Source organism: Myotis davidii, unplaced genomic scaffold, assembly GCF_000327345.1.
Source record: "Myotis davidii unplaced genomic scaffold, ASM32734v1 scaffold363, whole genome shotgun sequence".
NCBI classification, from domain to species: domain Eukaryota; kingdom Metazoa; phylum Chordata; class Mammalia; order Chiroptera; family Vespertilionidae; genus Myotis; species Myotis davidii.
Genome location: NW_006294069.1, coordinates 1,565,291 through 1,582,310, shown reverse-complemented (window position 1 = coordinate 1,582,310; position 17,020 = coordinate 1,565,291). Strand labels below are relative to the sequence as shown.

The window sequence follows — 17,020 nt, the reverse complement described above, 5'->3', positions numbered from 1 at the left end:
TATATGGTTTGCTGGGAGAGCATGAATACGTTGTCTGCCTCTTGAGATTCCCATCTGCCCACTGGTCAAGCAGGATGAAGAGTCTAACTACATGTTCCCCCCAAACATACCACAACTTTCAAAATTTCAAAGGAAGTGATAACTTCCTTTGTAAGATTCTGCAGTGCTGGAAATGACAATGCTTCTTTTCTTGTTCTCAAAATTACCAGGCTCATTAAAGGCTTAGGAGTAAGTAGGAAATAACTATTTAAGAAAATTTGTCTCTCAAACATGAATGTTAAAATACACAAAAACCTGAAAAACTGTTATGAAGATTAAAAAGTATATTCATTTGATTGTTTGGAATTGAGGAAACTGGGGATATTACTCAGCTAGATGTAAATTATGAAGTCCTTGGAGAAGGGAGTTTTATAAACCTAACCACAAGCGACCTTTTTGTCAAAATATGAAACTGTTTCTTATGCTTTAAGCAGACAGCTCAGAGCTTCAAACCACAAGAGGGATTTATCCACTCATCTCAGTTTGCAGTTATTTGAGGATTAGAGAAGAAAGGACATTGCTTCACAAATTTGAAATTAGAGACTTTTAATCAGAGAAAGTTTTATTCTGTGACACTGTGTAGTCTAATTTTTACCCAAATTGGACCTAAAAATTTTGGGTTTGGTAGTGAAGGTTTTTGATTTTTCATTTCCAATGAGAGTGTAACTACTCTTATAGGGTGATTTTTCACTTTGAATCTTTCTAACCACCTTCCTTTGACAAATCCACATAACCTAATAACATTGAGCTGAGGATTTAGAGAAAATATGGTCCAGATTTGAAGTTTCTGGAGGGTATAGGGTTCCATTGCATTGCCTGATGGGCTGGTTTTCTTTCTAATAGAATTATTTTATTGTGGCAAAGGTTGAGAGTAAATTACGGTATTTTAAACAATTATTTTCTAAGATTCACGTGGTTTAGTTACCAACCAAGGATACCAATATTGTCCTCATACCAGTATTTGTTCTCCATCTAGATAGTAGAGATAGTGAAAATATCAAAATGGGCTTAGGATAACTCCCACGTCAAAGGCTTCTCTGGTTTGTTGTTGTTTCCCCATTTAGAAGATACTCATATGTTTGGAAATAACTTCCTTGGTTATGAAAAACAGAGATCCTTCCTTTTAAAGGATATGTTAACATCAGAACTAAGATTTTTCTGTTCATGGAATGAACATTTTCTTTTAGAGAAATTATCTTCCTAGAAGGGGATTTTCTGCTGGAATATCCTGGTTTCTGGCAATCCTGATCAGGATCAGACAATTCTGGCTCTCAGAACCTGACTGATGTCTATATTACATTGCACTTGTCACTTTGCTTTCCTTAGGGGTACTGCCTGGTCCTGGAGTTCTTCCTTGTGCTGAGTAAAGTCCCGTGCAAGAAGTCCATGCATCAACTCCAGGTTTTTCTCTAGAATCAGGACAATAACTATCATAACTTTTATGCTTAGTATGTATCCCTGGTGCTCATGAAAAGAGCTCTGGTTTTACTGGGCCTAGCTCTGTGCTGAGGCTGATCTGGACTTTGATTTCTGCAAGGGACCTTCCTACACTAAATCTCTGTTCTTAAGAAACAGCCACTGTCAAAGGGTACTCATTCTTTTCTATAAGTTGCTATTCAGAGGAGCTCCTTTCTGTGACAGTAATCAGAGGGTATTGTTCACAAGGGTGTCTGCGAAGCCCTTGGCCTGGGCAGGGTGATCTTCCCTTCTGAGTTCCCTGATCCTGCATCCCTCCTTGTCGCTCTCCTCTTTTGGATCTCTGGTCTAGTATCTTTGCTCTTGTCAGTTGGGGCTAAATCCTTGTTCTGGCTCTTTCCTTTGGCCTGAAGCTTAGGAACCCAAGGTGTTTCCCGCCTCCACAGGACACACAGTCCCTGGGAAGCTGCCATGGCTCTAGTGGAAAAACTCTGGAGATGTGACTCTGAGACCTTAGAAGCCAACCTGAGTCAAGGAGCATTGCAAGGAGGCACAGCTGTGGCTGGCCCTGGAGCCTGACCTCAAATTTGACTCCCAGCAAGCTCCTCTTTAAGGCATGATTGGCTTGGATTTGGGGCAACCAACATTTTCTTGGTTGTAGGAGGCATTTCTTTGTCACTGGAACCACTACACGACTTCTTAGCTTTTGGGAGTCTCTCACCACAATGGTTTTTATGATACTTTCCAATTGTGGTTTAAGAGATAACAGCCCCTTGGTATTGACCATCTTCTTGGAATCTCTGACCCTTGAAGCAATTTCTGAATCCATCTCCAAAATCCTTTTCCTAAAATGGAGACTAAACTTAGAGAAACACCCCCTTTCTTTGATCAGTTCTTCTCTTTAGACTCTTGCTCCTCCGTTCTCTGGCTCTGGGGCATTGCTATTTTATGTCTGGAATCTCTTGAGACACTTTCACTCTCATCCTTTTGCTCATTTCCTGACATCGCTCAACTTATAGTCGGCTTTGACTGCTATTAGCCCTCCATAAAGTCCCACTTTTCTAGGTTAACTTCTATGATCCTAGATGAGAGCTGACAAGTCTGTCTGTTTCTTCCCCTTGAGAGGAGTGGGAAGGACTCCACAGGCCCATGACTAATATTTGATAGGGACCCTTCTTAGAATGCTTCAGTGGAAACTGAATTTTATGTGATCACTTTGTCTCCTATCTGCACGAGAGTTTCCCCCAAGGAGTTCGGCTGTCTCACTATGCTATCCGTCCCTGAAATGTGTGTGAGTAGGGAGACAAAGGCAGAGTAGGGCCAATTTTGTAAGTGGGCTTTTCTCACCTTTCAACACTTTTATGAATTCAAGGATCCTGAGGGGAAGGCCCTACCTTTATCACACCCAAAACCCAAAACTGAATGTGATATTTTAGCACATGCTGAGAGTTGGATCAAGGAAGGGGAGCTCTAGAGATATCCAAGTGCTGTGCCCCTCAGGTAGTTTTCATGATTGATGTAACTATTTCTTCGGAGAATAGGGAGTGAATTTTTTTGAAAGATTATATCTGAGGTTTACAACCTTTTAGTTCCTTCTGGGCAGCTTCTTTCACCATAGTCCAGTTAATCATTTAAAATACAAAAATGACCTTTCTGCAGTGTGAGATCTTGTGGTCAGAATGCTATGTTAGTCTTTAATTTTAAGTATCGCTTGCCTTCCTTGTTAATCAACCCAGATTCCTCCTCTCATACTAGAGGTAAATCTTTCAGTTCTTAATATATTGAAGAAGGAATCAAGCTCTTTATCTGCTGGGAAATAGGACTAATCCTTGGTTCTAAGTGAAAACTGTTCTTTTCACAATCATCTGAAACCTGACTTGGTAACGTCTCAGGATTCTATCTCAGTTACAGCAATCTTATGCACCTGTCTTTCTTTCCTGGCCACATCCCCAGACAGTTGTCCAAGACAGGCTTTTCTCTCTCTTGCTCAGTGTCTTCTTGTCTTCAAATTCCTCTTGTTTTCTGAATTCCCCTAGTTTTTCAAAATAGCCTTCTTTTTGCTCTTCAAACATGCATTCCCCAAAGGATTAACAGAGCCTCATCTCTCTGCACACTGTACAGAAGCATACCGTGGTCATATTACATAGTATACACATTAGCATCTGAAAAACCCAATTCACTTTTTTCTTCCCAATTCACTTTCATAGCCTAGGTTCCAAATCTAGCTACACGGAAGATTTTCAAAGGTGTTTTTGTGGCAGGGCTTGGGATAATTGATGGTTGTGTTTAAACCACATATAGCTCTCATACATTGGTCTGAGGAGGAAAATAATTAGAGTTCTAAGGTTTTCAAGACCATAAAGATAATATGTAGGATGACTTACCAAATAAACGGGGGTCAACAAGAATTGTATGCTTTCAAAATACATGGAATTAAGCTTTCTGCACCTTCTTGTTCGGCTAACCTGCTGTCATGAAGTTGACAGAACTGATTTTTTCAAAAACTCCACAGAATAGGAGGGAAGGCAAGCAGTTAATTTGTTAATAGAAGAGGCCTAGCCAAAAATGGAAAATAAAATAAGAATACTTGGTTTGCCTAAATGGAAACAAACTAGTTTGTTTATGGATTCTATATCAACTTTGAGCCACTTAATTAGCAGCTAGAGACATAAATCCAAAGATTTCTTTTGTATCTTGAGACTCCAGATCTAGAAGTTCTGAATTGCTGCTATTTTATTCTTATTCTTTTTGTGGGCTTCCAGTGAGAGCTGACCATCCACCATCGGCTTCTTTGCCTTTCCCTGTGTTTATAAACTTGTTCATTACTTGTTTATCAATTTGTTCTTCTATGGATGATTATTTTCTAGAATCCTGTATAAGCATTTATTAAATACATAAATGCCCCTTTATGTATATTGAATAGCCTGTGCATATGGATGACCAATTTTACATCTCACTGACAATGTACCAATTTCCTATTGTTAGTTTTGCTATCAAGAACTAGTGTCAGCCTGGTTGGTGTGGCCCAGTGGTTGAGCATCAACCCAGGAACCAAGAGGTTGCCAGTTCGATTCCCAGTCAAGGCACATGTCTGGGTTGTGGGCTCGATCCCCGGTGGGGGCCATGCAGGAGGCAGCCAATCGATAACTTCCTCTCTCATCAATGTGTCTATCTCTCTGTCCCTTTCCCTTCCTTTCCCTTTAAAAATCAATAAAAAAAATTTTTTTTTAAAAAGAACTAATTTTAAAGTGATATGATTCCATCATTTTGGTTCTAAAGCAATCATTTACTAGTAAGTGCTATTTATAGATGCAAATTCTTTAGACTAGTGACTCTCAAACTTAAATATCTATCAGAATCCCCTGAGGGCTTGTTAGAGGCACATTTCTAGACCCTATCCCCAGATTTTCTGATATAGTAGTTACAAAGGTGGAGCCTAAGAATTTGCATTTGTGACATATTTCCAGGTGATGCTGCTGGTGATCTGAAGAATCTGAAGAATCCCACACTTGAGAATCACTGCTTAGGGATTTTTCTCCTATTTTAGAAATAATGCCCTTGAAGGAAAGATGGTTATATCAGAAAAAGAGAAGGGGAGAGAAAAGAAACTTCAAGGAGATGACAGGGTTTGGTGGATATATATATATTCAAGTTATCTCTGTGTGAGGGTGTGAATTTGCTATTACAAATAATGTAGCTTTTGTAGAGGACCCGATACTATCATAAGTGAACATTCAAAGAATTAAAAGTAGAACCTCTGAATCCGCAAAATATTTATATATTAAATCATTATGTTGTATATTTTAAACAAATACAAATATGTCAATTATACCTCAATAAAATGGGGCAGGGAAGCCCTCTAAACCTTCTCTCTGCTAACTATAATTAAAAACTTAGAAGAGGAAGGGTAAGTATAGTGGAAGAGTGTGAATGTTGTTATCTAAGAGACTTGAGTTAAAATTCTTGCTCTGTCACATTTAATGAATAATTTTGGAGTGTGTAACTATACTGAGGGGTTTTTTTTTGTATTAAATAAGGTAATAAATGTTAAATGCTCTGATTATGGTAACTGTTCATCTGTTATTGTCATAAAAGCTGACCTCCTCAGTTGCTTTTGTACACTCAAGAATCTTTTCAGACTCAACGGGTGATAAGTTTTACCCAGAGTCATTACTCAAAAATTAATTGGATCTTATCATTTGCAGCCCTGCTCTCCATGTACATAAAATCTGATTAGGGAGTTAGAAATCTTTCCATTGAAAGTATCAAAATACCATATTAGAAGTAGGGTGAACTAAAAAGCGGGGGGGGAAATGTCATCTTTTCTGTGACATTACTAACATAAGAAGCCCAGAGGAAAGGCAGTGCCTCAATGGTTCTGGATTCTTTCATCTTTTCTGCATTGTCATCCTTAGCATGTTGCCTTTTGTCCTTGGGCCTCTCCTTTCAAGGTTCCAAATGGCTGTCACAGCTGTAGACAGCATATCTTTGTACCACTGCATTCAAAGGTAGAGAAAGAGCAGTTTTTCTCAATTCTCCTTTATCAAATGGAAAATATTTCCCACTAGCCCCTGGCATACTTGCCCTCTAGTTTTGTTGACCAGGATTAGGATATATAACTGCATTGGCCTTCATGGAAACTGAAAAGACAGGTATATGACATTTTCAGCTTCATTGGTAGAACTGGTAGGTGAGAGAGGTGAGAAATTACTGTTGGTAAACAACAAAGAGAATCTACTACAGGGAGATAGACTATAATCTATACAAAGATTAGAGATAGTGCTAAGCAATTTATCATTAGGCTGTATACGCTATCTAGGCTAGAGATTGGCAAACTTTTTCTGTTAAAGCCTGACAGTAAATATTTTAGGCTTTGAGGCCACAAATGGGCTCTGTTGCATATTCTTTGTCTTTTCTTCTTCTTCTTCTTCTTCTTCTTCTTCTTCTTCTTCTTCTTCTTCTTCTTCTTCTTCTTCTTCTTCTCCTCCTCCTCCTCCTCCTCAATCCCTGGTAGGGGGAGTGCAGAAAGGACCCAATTGATGTTTCTTTCTCTCATCTGTTTCTCTCTTCCTTCCTCTCTCTCTCAAATCAATAAAAACATTTTTTAAAAGTGAAAACCATTCCTAGCTTATTAGCCATATAAAAACAGGCTGCCATTTGCCAACCCCTGCCCTGAAGGCTCAGAGGAGAGGGAAATCAGTGAGACTGAAGTCATTGTTTTGAAGCTTCCTGAAATTCTGGGATTTGATTGGTGCTTTCAAGGATGGATAAGATTTATATTGAGAAGGACACTTAGGTTATTTCCATATCTTGGCTATTATGAATAATGCTGTAGTGAAAATAGGGATATATATATATTCAAATTTTAGGGGTGGATACCCAGAAGAAGAATTACTGGGTTATATGTTAGCTCTACTCTTAATTTTGGGGGGAATTACTATAATGTTTTCCATAGAGGCTGCACCAACTTATATTTCCACCAGCAGTGTACAAGGGTTTTCTTTTCTCCACACCCTCTCCAACACTTGTTATTTTTTGTCTTATTGATAGTAGCCATTTGGTACTCAGCCATAAAAAATGATGAAATATTGCCATTTGTGACAACATGGATGGATATTGAGAATATCACGCTAAGTGAAATAAGTCAGATGGAAAAGGACAAGAATCATATTATTTCATTCGTATGTGAAATATAAAACAGAAAGCAACAAATGAACAAACAAACTCATAGACACAGAGAACAGTATGGTGGTTACCAGAGGGGAAAGGAGGAGGGTAGAGGGGAGGACAAAGGGGGTCAAATATATGGTATTGGAAGAAGACTAAACTTTGGGTGGTGAGCACATAGTGTAATATACAGATGATGTATTATGGAATTGTATACCTGAAACTTATATAATGTTATTAACCAATGTAAACCCAATTGATTTAATTTTTAAAAATGATTTAGTTTGAGAGATTATGTTCTTTCTGAAGGGAGTAATGAGTAGAGAAACAAACCTGTGATACCATAAAAAGAGCTGTGTGTTACATGCAAAGAGTGGAGAGCAGCAATACTTTTGCAGATGAAATGGGATAATTGCACATCAGAGTTAAGGAGTACTGTAGCATGAATACCTACACTGCTTCAGCCACTGACAAGCCGACTTGCTAAGTAGATCTAAGAAATAAAGATGCTCTTTTGGCATATAGCCTCCACTTTGACTGGGGCCCAAGGAAGGCAGTGTCTCATGTAACAATTGGCTCTTCAGGAGCTGTTGCTACTATGACTAATTAAAGGAAAAACATCATGTGTTTAGGATAATGAAGATTGTTGGTCTCTTAACCATACCTATACACAAAGATAATAACTTACCTTCAATATGCGTTATTGTTATTGGCAATAAGGAAGAATTGAAACAACTAATGCTAAGTCACTTACTTATTGAACATTTGTTGCATGCGTTCTGTGTGCCAGGCCCTAGAGATACAGTTGAAAAGCTCACAGTATAGAGGGAGAGAAACACTCTATATAGACATAATTACAACAAAGTGAGATAAGGGTTAGAAAATAATGTGCAAGGAGCTGTGGTTGCCTAGAAGAAGGAACCACCAATTCGTTTTGCTTTAAATTTTGAAGTTGACTCAGTCTAATTATTGCTGTCCTTCTGTGCCATAGATTATATTCTTAATACTAGCCAATGATCTTATATATCTGTGCCATTAATTACAAAGAGGCCTGCAGGAAATACTTTAGTTGGGTCCAATCTAATTTATCAGTCTCTCCAGAAAAAGCAATTTCAAACGTTCTGCTGCTACTACTAAGTTTTTAGGAACCTCTTTATGTGCAAGTACATAGCTATAGTATTGCTTTTAGTACTAATCTTGAGCTTCCTACTTGGCTGGTGTGAATATTGGGTTCTAAAAAACAATCGTTTTCCTAAGTAAAAGTTGCAGAAAAGGAGGTTCTGTGGTAGGCAGAATGATGGTCCCCCAAAATAGACCTTATCTTAGTCCCCTATGAACCTGTGAATATATTGTTACATTATGTAAAGGGAGAGGGGAGATTATAGTTGCAGATGGAATTAAGGTAGCTAATCAGATGACTTTAAAAATAGGAAGATTATCCTGTATTATCCCAGTAGGGGCCGAGTAATCACAAGTCCCTTTAAAAGTGGAAGAGGGAGACAGAGAGGAGGTTGGATTGATACGATATGAGAAAGACAACCCATTTTTGCTGACTTTAAAAATGGAGGAAGGGAGGCAAGGAAAAGGCAAGGAAATTATTCTCCCTGTATTAGTTTGTAAGGGTTGCCATAACAAGTACCATAGACGGGGGCTTAAACTGCAGGAATTTATTTTCTTATATTCTGGAGGCTAGAAGTCAGTGGATGAAGTGTTCGCAGGGTTGATTTTTTTCTCAGGCCTTTCTCCTTGACTTGTAGATGTCTGTCTTCTCCCTCGGTCTTTACATTGTCTTTCCTCTGCATGTGTGTGTCCTGATCTCTTCCTCTTATAAGGGCACCAGTCATATTGGATTAGGGCCCACCCTAATAACCTCATTTTAACTTAACGACTTCTTTAAAGACCATATCTCCAGATAAAGTCACATTATGTAGTACTAGGAATTAGAACTTCAACATAAAATTTTGGCTGGAGGGACATATTTTATCCCATAATACTCCCCTGAAGCTTCCAGAAGAAGCATGGGTCTGCCACCACTTTGATATCAGGACTCTTGACTTCAGAACTATAATTTGTGTTGTTTAAGCCATCAAGTTTGTGGGAATTAGTTATACAGCAAATTATAAAACAAATACAATTACAAGTAACTTAATGAAGGACTGATTAACTGAATTGTGGAACATCTATAAAACAGAATATTATGCAATAATCAAAAATAGTGAAATAAATGTCCATTGACAGGTAAATAAATGAACAAAATATAATATATACATACAATGCAATACTATTCAATCTTAAAAGGGAAAGAAATTTTGACACATACTACAACAAGGATGAACCTTGAGGACATGCAAAGTGAAAAAAGCCAGTCACAAAAATACAAATACTATGTGATTCCATTTATGAGGTACCTAGAGTAATCAAACTCATAGAAACATAAAGTAGAATAATGGTTGCCCAGGACTGTGGGAGAGGGAAACAAGGTGTTTTATTTTTAATGGGTTTTATATGTCTAGTTTTGCAAAATGAAAAAAGTTCTGGAGATTGGTTGAACAACAATGTGAATATAACATTAATAAACACTATACTTGAAAATTATTAAGATGGTACATTTATGTAATGTTATTTTACCACAGTTTAAAAATTTTTAAATAGTGAAACAAAGATATTGTAAAAGGCAATGATAGAAAAATAGGTATAATGTGAAGTTCTTCCATTATATATTTTAGAGAAAGGATATATACATATGCAATGCTTTATGTACACAGAATATCTCTGAAAAGATATTCAAGAAACTGACATAGTGATTACTTCTGGGAATGGGGTTGTAGAGAACTAGGAAGTAGGGGACAGGGATGAGGAGAAAAATTAAATACTTTTTGACACCTTCTGAATCTTATTTACCATGTGCATATATTACATATTGAAATAATGTTTCTTACCAAGCTCATAGACACAGAGACAGATTAATGGTTGTCCGGGGTTAGGGATGGGCAAAATGGGTGAAAGGAGTCAAAAGGTACAAATTTGAGTTATAAAAAATGTAAGTTATCGGGATGTAATAATTTTAAAAAGAAATAATGGTTTTTTTAAAATGTATCATTTGGAGTTAGGGACTGCAAGAGAGAGTTTTCTCAGGTAGGTCATCCTTAGGCTATGAAATTGCTTTGTCAATCCAGTTACACTTAAGTGTCAGAATAAATAAGACCTACTTCTTGTCTTTGCCTTTAAAGGGTTAAAAGATCTTGGTCCCAATGTGGTGTTCAGGCTTTAGGGTACACGTGCATTTATTGTTTGAGGTCTGTCAGCACATTTCCAAAATCTCTTGTTTCTTTCAGAACAACTACAATGTACTCACTTGATTAGAACTTCCCAAAAAAGGTTGTAGACAGAAAGGATGGAGGAAAAAGGAGAGTCAAAAGAAATGCTACACTCAGTGTTTTCTGTTTCTTAAAAGCACATAACCTCAAACAATATAATAAAAGAGACTTAACAGTAATAACAGGTTTTGACTCTTGTGGGATTATTTCTTAAGACTTCCGCTTGCAAGTTGTTAGGTAACTGCACAAGTTAGATTTTAACACTTTTCAAAACATCCTTCTTAGTACATGAGTCCTTGCACCATATATTCCATATAAAGATTGCAATGTTTTATCACTGTAATTCTTGTTTAGAAGCTGTTCTTGGAACTTCTTGTTATACATGGATGTGTTTTCCTTACCAACAACCTTAGCCTATATTTTTCTCCAAACAATACTTGGCCAAAGTGGAATACTTGGCCACAGAGCCATATCCTTATATTTGTGGGTTTTGGATATCCATAAAAAGCAAAAACAAAACACTATTTTTGGAATCTTTTTAGTTATCTTTTCCTTTGGTTTGGTGTTTTACTGTAACTAATTCAGCACTCAGAAAAGTGCTTAGTACAGAGTGGGGGTACAATAAATGCTAATGAATGAGTCCCTGTGAGCTCAATACTCCAGGGTTATATAGGGAATACAAATTTGTCTTTATTTGGAAGTGAAAAACTCATAATTTTATAGAAGCAAAATTTTCCTAGATGGCAAACGTTTCTTTGAAAGAGAATTTAATCCAAGTGTGTAATTCTTTTACATGCAGGAAGGAGATTATTATTACTATAATAATATTTATTATTGTTGTTAGAAACAACAGTAGTAGCGGCAACATCATGCTAAGTGCTTTACTTTTTTTTTATTAGCAGCTACAAAAAGTCATGGGAACTAAGGGCTTTTCTTACATTATCATTCATACAGTCTTCCAACGACTTCATTGGATAGATGTTATTGTCGTGCCCATTTTCATAGATGAGGAAATTGAGCTCAGAGAGATTAGGTAATAGGTTCAAAATCCCATGGCTAGTAAGTGGCAGGGCCAGAAAATGAACTCAATTTAGTTTAGTTAAGATTTGGACTTGGTACTTCCAATGCAAGAATATGAGTTTAACTTAATTCTCTTCAAAATTTCTACTGCAGTGGCTGAAGGGACATGATAAAATAGAGGGAGGGAGTGTAGGAAAGAAGGGAGAGAAAGAAAAGGAAATTGATATCTGTACTACAAACTGGGTATGATCTCCATCAGCATGCTAGAACAAACATTGGAGGAGTTTCCATAATATAAAATTCAGACAAGACCATGTTGAGGTAAGGGTCCACCAACCTGAGAAGTACTGTACATATTCTTCGCTTACTAAAAATGTTTGAAACCAAAAATGACTGTTAATTTTTATCTGTTGACCATAAGACAAGTCAAGTAGGTGCTCCTTCACCAAAAGGGATTTTTTCAGGGGTAAAAGAAAGGATTGCATTCCTGTAGATGCAGACATGGCAAGTCCTGTGCACACACTCCATAAGAAGTGGGAAAAAACCCTTTACAAGGGGGAAAAGGAAGTTAAGGAGAGGGGCTGTTACAGCCATAGAGCTCTGTTGTAAACAGAGTTTTTTCTATAGGGTTTTCCTGAAGACATAGGGTTTGAGAGCTCCTCCCACAGGTCTTCCTGATTCTTGTCTAGGTAAAATCTTTGTCTTAAATTTTGACATATCAAATACCTTTTCGCATCTATTTAGATAATCTTATCGTTTTTCTCAAGAATATGCTGACTTAATAATATGCTAAATTATATTAATATAATTCCTAAATATTAATTCTTGGAATAAGCCCTTTATAGTCATAAGCAAAACAGTTTATTCTGCAGAACCCAGGAACAATTCAGGAACTGGAATTACCCAGGACCTCAGAAAGCATAGGAAAGACCTTTTAATTGAATTTCAATTAATAAGTATACAGTAAAGTCTTAAAATAACTGTAAGAATGCAAGTGTCATTACAGGACCTCTTTCTTGAAAGATCATTTTCAAAAAGCTAGTGTAAACATGAAATATTTATAAGACTGAAAACTTTAAAGTCTTAACTAGAGTAATTTGGATTAATTACCTTGTATTTTTCTCTTTTCAGTTTGTATATGCTGTGGCAGTGACATTTCACTTTTGATCTGCTTAATATTATCTGTTATCATCTTTTGTAATATAAGAATTTGGGAGAATTGAAAGCAGCTTTGGTTTCTACCTTATAATTCCTTCGAATATTTTATTTGTTATGTATTGAGCCTTTAGCTTTTATAATGTGACTTTTAGAAGTCTTCAAGTATTTTTTAGACTGACTAAAAATAAAAAGACAAATGAGTGTAAATTTTTCCCCCTCCAAAGTGCAAAGGAGTAAGGAATAAAAAGACTATGCATTTGCAGGATTTAGAAAGTGATTTTAAATGCTTGTTTTTTTTTTCTGAAAGAGGAAGAGGGGAGGGATAACGAAAGGTGAGACGTGGTTGTAAGAAGAAAAAACAAAGATAGGCAAAAGATCACAGTCGGGGAAAAAAGTGAGAAGGAAATAAACCATAGAAGGCAGTTCCCAGAAAAAGTAATTCTTTACTTTCTTTCATTTAAGTTTATTTGCACTATCAAACTCTTAACATCTATAGGCGTTCTGCAGGTTGAAACAGCCCCAGCTTTGAAAAATCAAAGGAGTCAACTAGCATAGCCATAGAATAGTTATAGATGATTCAGTTTTAGCCACTGGTAGTGAGTTTTTGTTTAACAGCTTATTGAGATATAAATGATACACACACAAAATGCACATGGTTAATGTATTTAATTTGATGAATTTGGACATATGCATACACCTGTGAAGCCATCACTATAATCAAGGTAACAACATATTTATCACCTCCAAAAGTTTCCTTGTGCCCTTTGGGGTTTTTTTGTTTATTTGTGGTAAGAATATTTAACACGAGATCTATCTTCTTAACAAATTTTTCATGTACAATAGAGTATTGTTAACAATAGGGACTAAGCTGTACAGCAGATCTTATTCATTTTGCATAACTGATACTTTATACCCATTAAACAACAACCCCCATTTCCTCCTCTCCCTCAACCCCTGCAACCACCATCCATTCTGCTACTATGAGTTTAATTATTTTGAATACCTTAAAGAATAGAATCATGCAGTATTTGTCCTGTGGCTGGCTTAATAATTTTACTTAGTATAATTTCCTCCAGGATCATCCATGTTCTCATATATGGCAGGATTTCCTTCTTTTTCTTTTTCTTTTTTTTTTTTAGGCTGAATAATATTTCATTGTATGCAGATACCACATTTTCTTTATTCATTTGTCTGTCAATGGGCATTTGGGTTGTTTCCATCTCTTGACACTTGTGAAAAATGCTGCAATGAATATGGGAGGGCAGGTATCTCTTTGAGATCCTGCTTTCAATGCTTTTGGATTTATACCCAGAAGTGGGATTACTAGATCATGTGGTAGTGAGAAATTTTGATGACATCAGCATATACATCTCCATGTAGGGATACCTGGGTTTCTAGCAGCTGTTTCCTAAACAGCAAGCATTTGAATAGAACTTATTGGGTCACAGTTGGATCTCTCTCTCTCTCTCTCTCTCTCTCTCTCTCTCTCTCTCTCTCTCCCCCCCCCCCCCCCCCCCGCGCCATTACCAGCTAATTGTTTCACTCTATTGTCCTGTTTTCCTTATCACTCTTCCAGATAGATTTTGAAAAAGAGATTGGAGAGTGGAAGGAAGGTTTTAAATTGTGTTTTTGGAATCTGTCAGAGAGACTTGAATGGGGCATGTCTTTTGGCTCGTCTTGTAAACACTTGCTAGCAGAGGGCTAATGAAACTAGTGGTTAGATCACCCCCCAATCATGTGCTATATTTTAAAGCCTGTGTCTAAACAGTCATATCACATATGTACCTTTGAATATGAAGATAAATGAACACAATCCTACCTATTCTGAGAAGAGTCCAAAGTACACACTATGAAGAGTCAGTAGCACCATTTTTACAGAACCTCCCATTGCCTATAAATTGGAAACCACAGAAATGCTTCAGCTAATCGAACATAATTAACTTTTCAATCACCTAAACCATCACCTGTTGGCTTTTTCTTTCCAAAATAGTGATTGCTAATCAGAATGGCAGCTTCTCACCTATGAGCTAACACTGAATCAGTGATTTCTGCTGGCTTTTCCCATCATGCTTTTTGCCCCATTCGTCTGGATCTCTGAAACAATCTTATTTGTATTACAGAGCTCTCAGTTGGAAGACAGTGAATCAGCAGCATTACTTTGCTGTGAATGTGAAGAATCAGAAATCTTTAGTGATTCCAATGTACGTAGGTATATGATTTTATACAGTCTTTGGTGATTGAGTGAAAGCTTTTTGGCTTTTAAATGCAACTGGGATAGTGCCTATTATTTCGTCTATTTGACCTGGGAAGGCAAATAAGTGACTTAGAATGAATGTATATGCAATAGTATGGCATATTTATATGCATAATAAGCTCCCCTCAAAGCATCTCTATAAAAAAATAGAAAAATTTTGTATCCTGGGAGCTTGAGTAAGCCTCCCTCAAAAGAGAATATGATTGTTTTTGCTGGGGGCGGGGGGGGGGGCCGGCAGGATTCTTTTTCTTTTCCTGGCGAGTAGTATCCTTTTCCCTGTGACAACTGCTTAGCATTGGCGCTGCCACTGTACCTTTATTCCCCCATGTACATAGACCTAATACGTCCTAGCTGTTGATAATCTTAAGCCAAATAGTATAATTACTTGGCTGGAGAATCAGCTAGATCATCTTAACTACATTTCATGAGATGTTATTAATTTTATTTATCTCATCTGACCCCCAGCAAAGTTGCCGAATTATTGCAACTTACCCATGGAATCAGGCTAAAGTTACAGAATGACTTAAATTTACTTTTTTAAACGTTAAATATATCTTCCATAAGAATAACTGCCTTTGCTAGCCATGGCTAACCTAGGTTCTACAAACCTCGATGAGAATCTTGTTTCTGTCAACTTCAAGATGTTTACTGCATAATAGGCACTCTATAAATTTTGTTGACATTTCACTAATGGAAGCTCTCTCTTCAAGTAAGCTGTGCCTCTCAATTATATATCACCACAGCTCCTTAACTGTCTTCTTTCCTTTACCTTCATGGCACAATGAAGGTGATCACTATTTTAGAATCTCATTTGACTATTATATTGATTTACCTGATTGCACTTCATTCAGCATTGATGAGAAGTCTGGAACGGCATGAAGTCATTATTGTGACTCACTAATAGCTGAAGTGGTGCTCATTTCTCTAGTTCTTGAAAACATTAACTGATGAATTCACATAAACACTCATTTATTGTCAACATTTGCAGATGACAGACTTAGGGTAGAAAGGTTATATTCTTTGTCTAGTGTGTGATAAGCAGGGGCAGCACTGACATCATATCTCAGCTGACAATCATTAGTGAGCTCATTATCAGCAGGCAGCATCATCATTGACAGAATATGTACCAGCTCCTTGTATAGTATTCTACAAGATTTATTTTGTTCAGTCTGCACTGCAGTCCTCTGGACTTGGATGGACTTATTGTTTTGACTGATTTTGTCTTAGAGAGACCAGCGAGTGAAAATCCACATGAAGAATATCTTTATGAAGTTGAACACATGTAGTGAAATGTGATTCTAATTTTAATGGTTTCCTCCTTAGAAATAATTAGTTGGGTATATGTATTTGCAGATTATCTGGATTGCTTTTTATTGCCAGAGCTTTCATTCATTTAAGTCAGATTTGTTTTGCTTTTTCTCTTCAAGAGGCAAAACTAGTTATTTATACTTGGCTGGTTTTTTAAAGGTATTAGATCCTCCTCCCATTTTGTTTCTTCAAGGAGTATTTCCCACACTTTTTTCTTGTCTCCCCATTCACACCCTCACATCAAAGGAGATTGAAGAGCTCCTTTCCAATTTGAAGACTTAAACTTGAAAAAGAAATTATTTGTAGAGCAAACAAATTGAAATCCCCATTTTGAATTTTATTCAAAGGAAGTGGTATGGCATCTGGACACCTATTTGAAATAGAAGTTAACCTGATGTAAAGGAGAGTAGAAGATAAAGTCAATCTCTGAAGAACTTTCTCTTTAATCTTGGGATAACAGAAATATGAAATTTGGTTAGCTATATTCACTCATTCACCAAGCATTGATTGACAGTCATGTACAAATCATTGGGCCCAGGACTATGGCGTTAGGCATAAAATATGGATTCTACTCTAAGAACAAACTTTCAGCAATAAAAAAATAATGTCTGATGATCTAATGTAAAACATGGTGACTATAGTTGATAAACTATCCTATATAATAAGGAAGTAATATGCAAATTGACCATCACACCCTTGCACAAGATGTCTGCCCCCATGTGGTCACAAGATGGCTGCCACAAGATAGCCAGCAGGGGAGGGCAGTTGTGGGTGATCAGGCCATCAGAGGAGGGCAATTAGGGGTGACCAGGCCTGCAGGGGAGGGCACTTGGGAGCAACC

The 17,020-nt window shown here is 37.0% G+C and overlaps 1 long non-coding RNA gene across 2 annotated transcripts in view; it reads left to right on the top strand.

The window, feature by feature from the left end:
• The window catches only part of LOC102753424, a 52,714-nt gene extending 36,045 nt beyond the window's left edge, over positions 1-16,669 (top strand). For both annotated transcript variants that reach the window (XR_001514605.1, XR_001514604.1), the window contains 2 exons: positions 14,738-14,818; positions 16,426-16,669. This is a non-coding gene — a long non-coding RNA (uncharacterized LOC102753424). The remainder of the gene's footprint in view (positions 1-14,737; positions 14,819-16,425) is intronic.
• Positions 16,670-17,020: the final 351 nt, after the last annotated feature.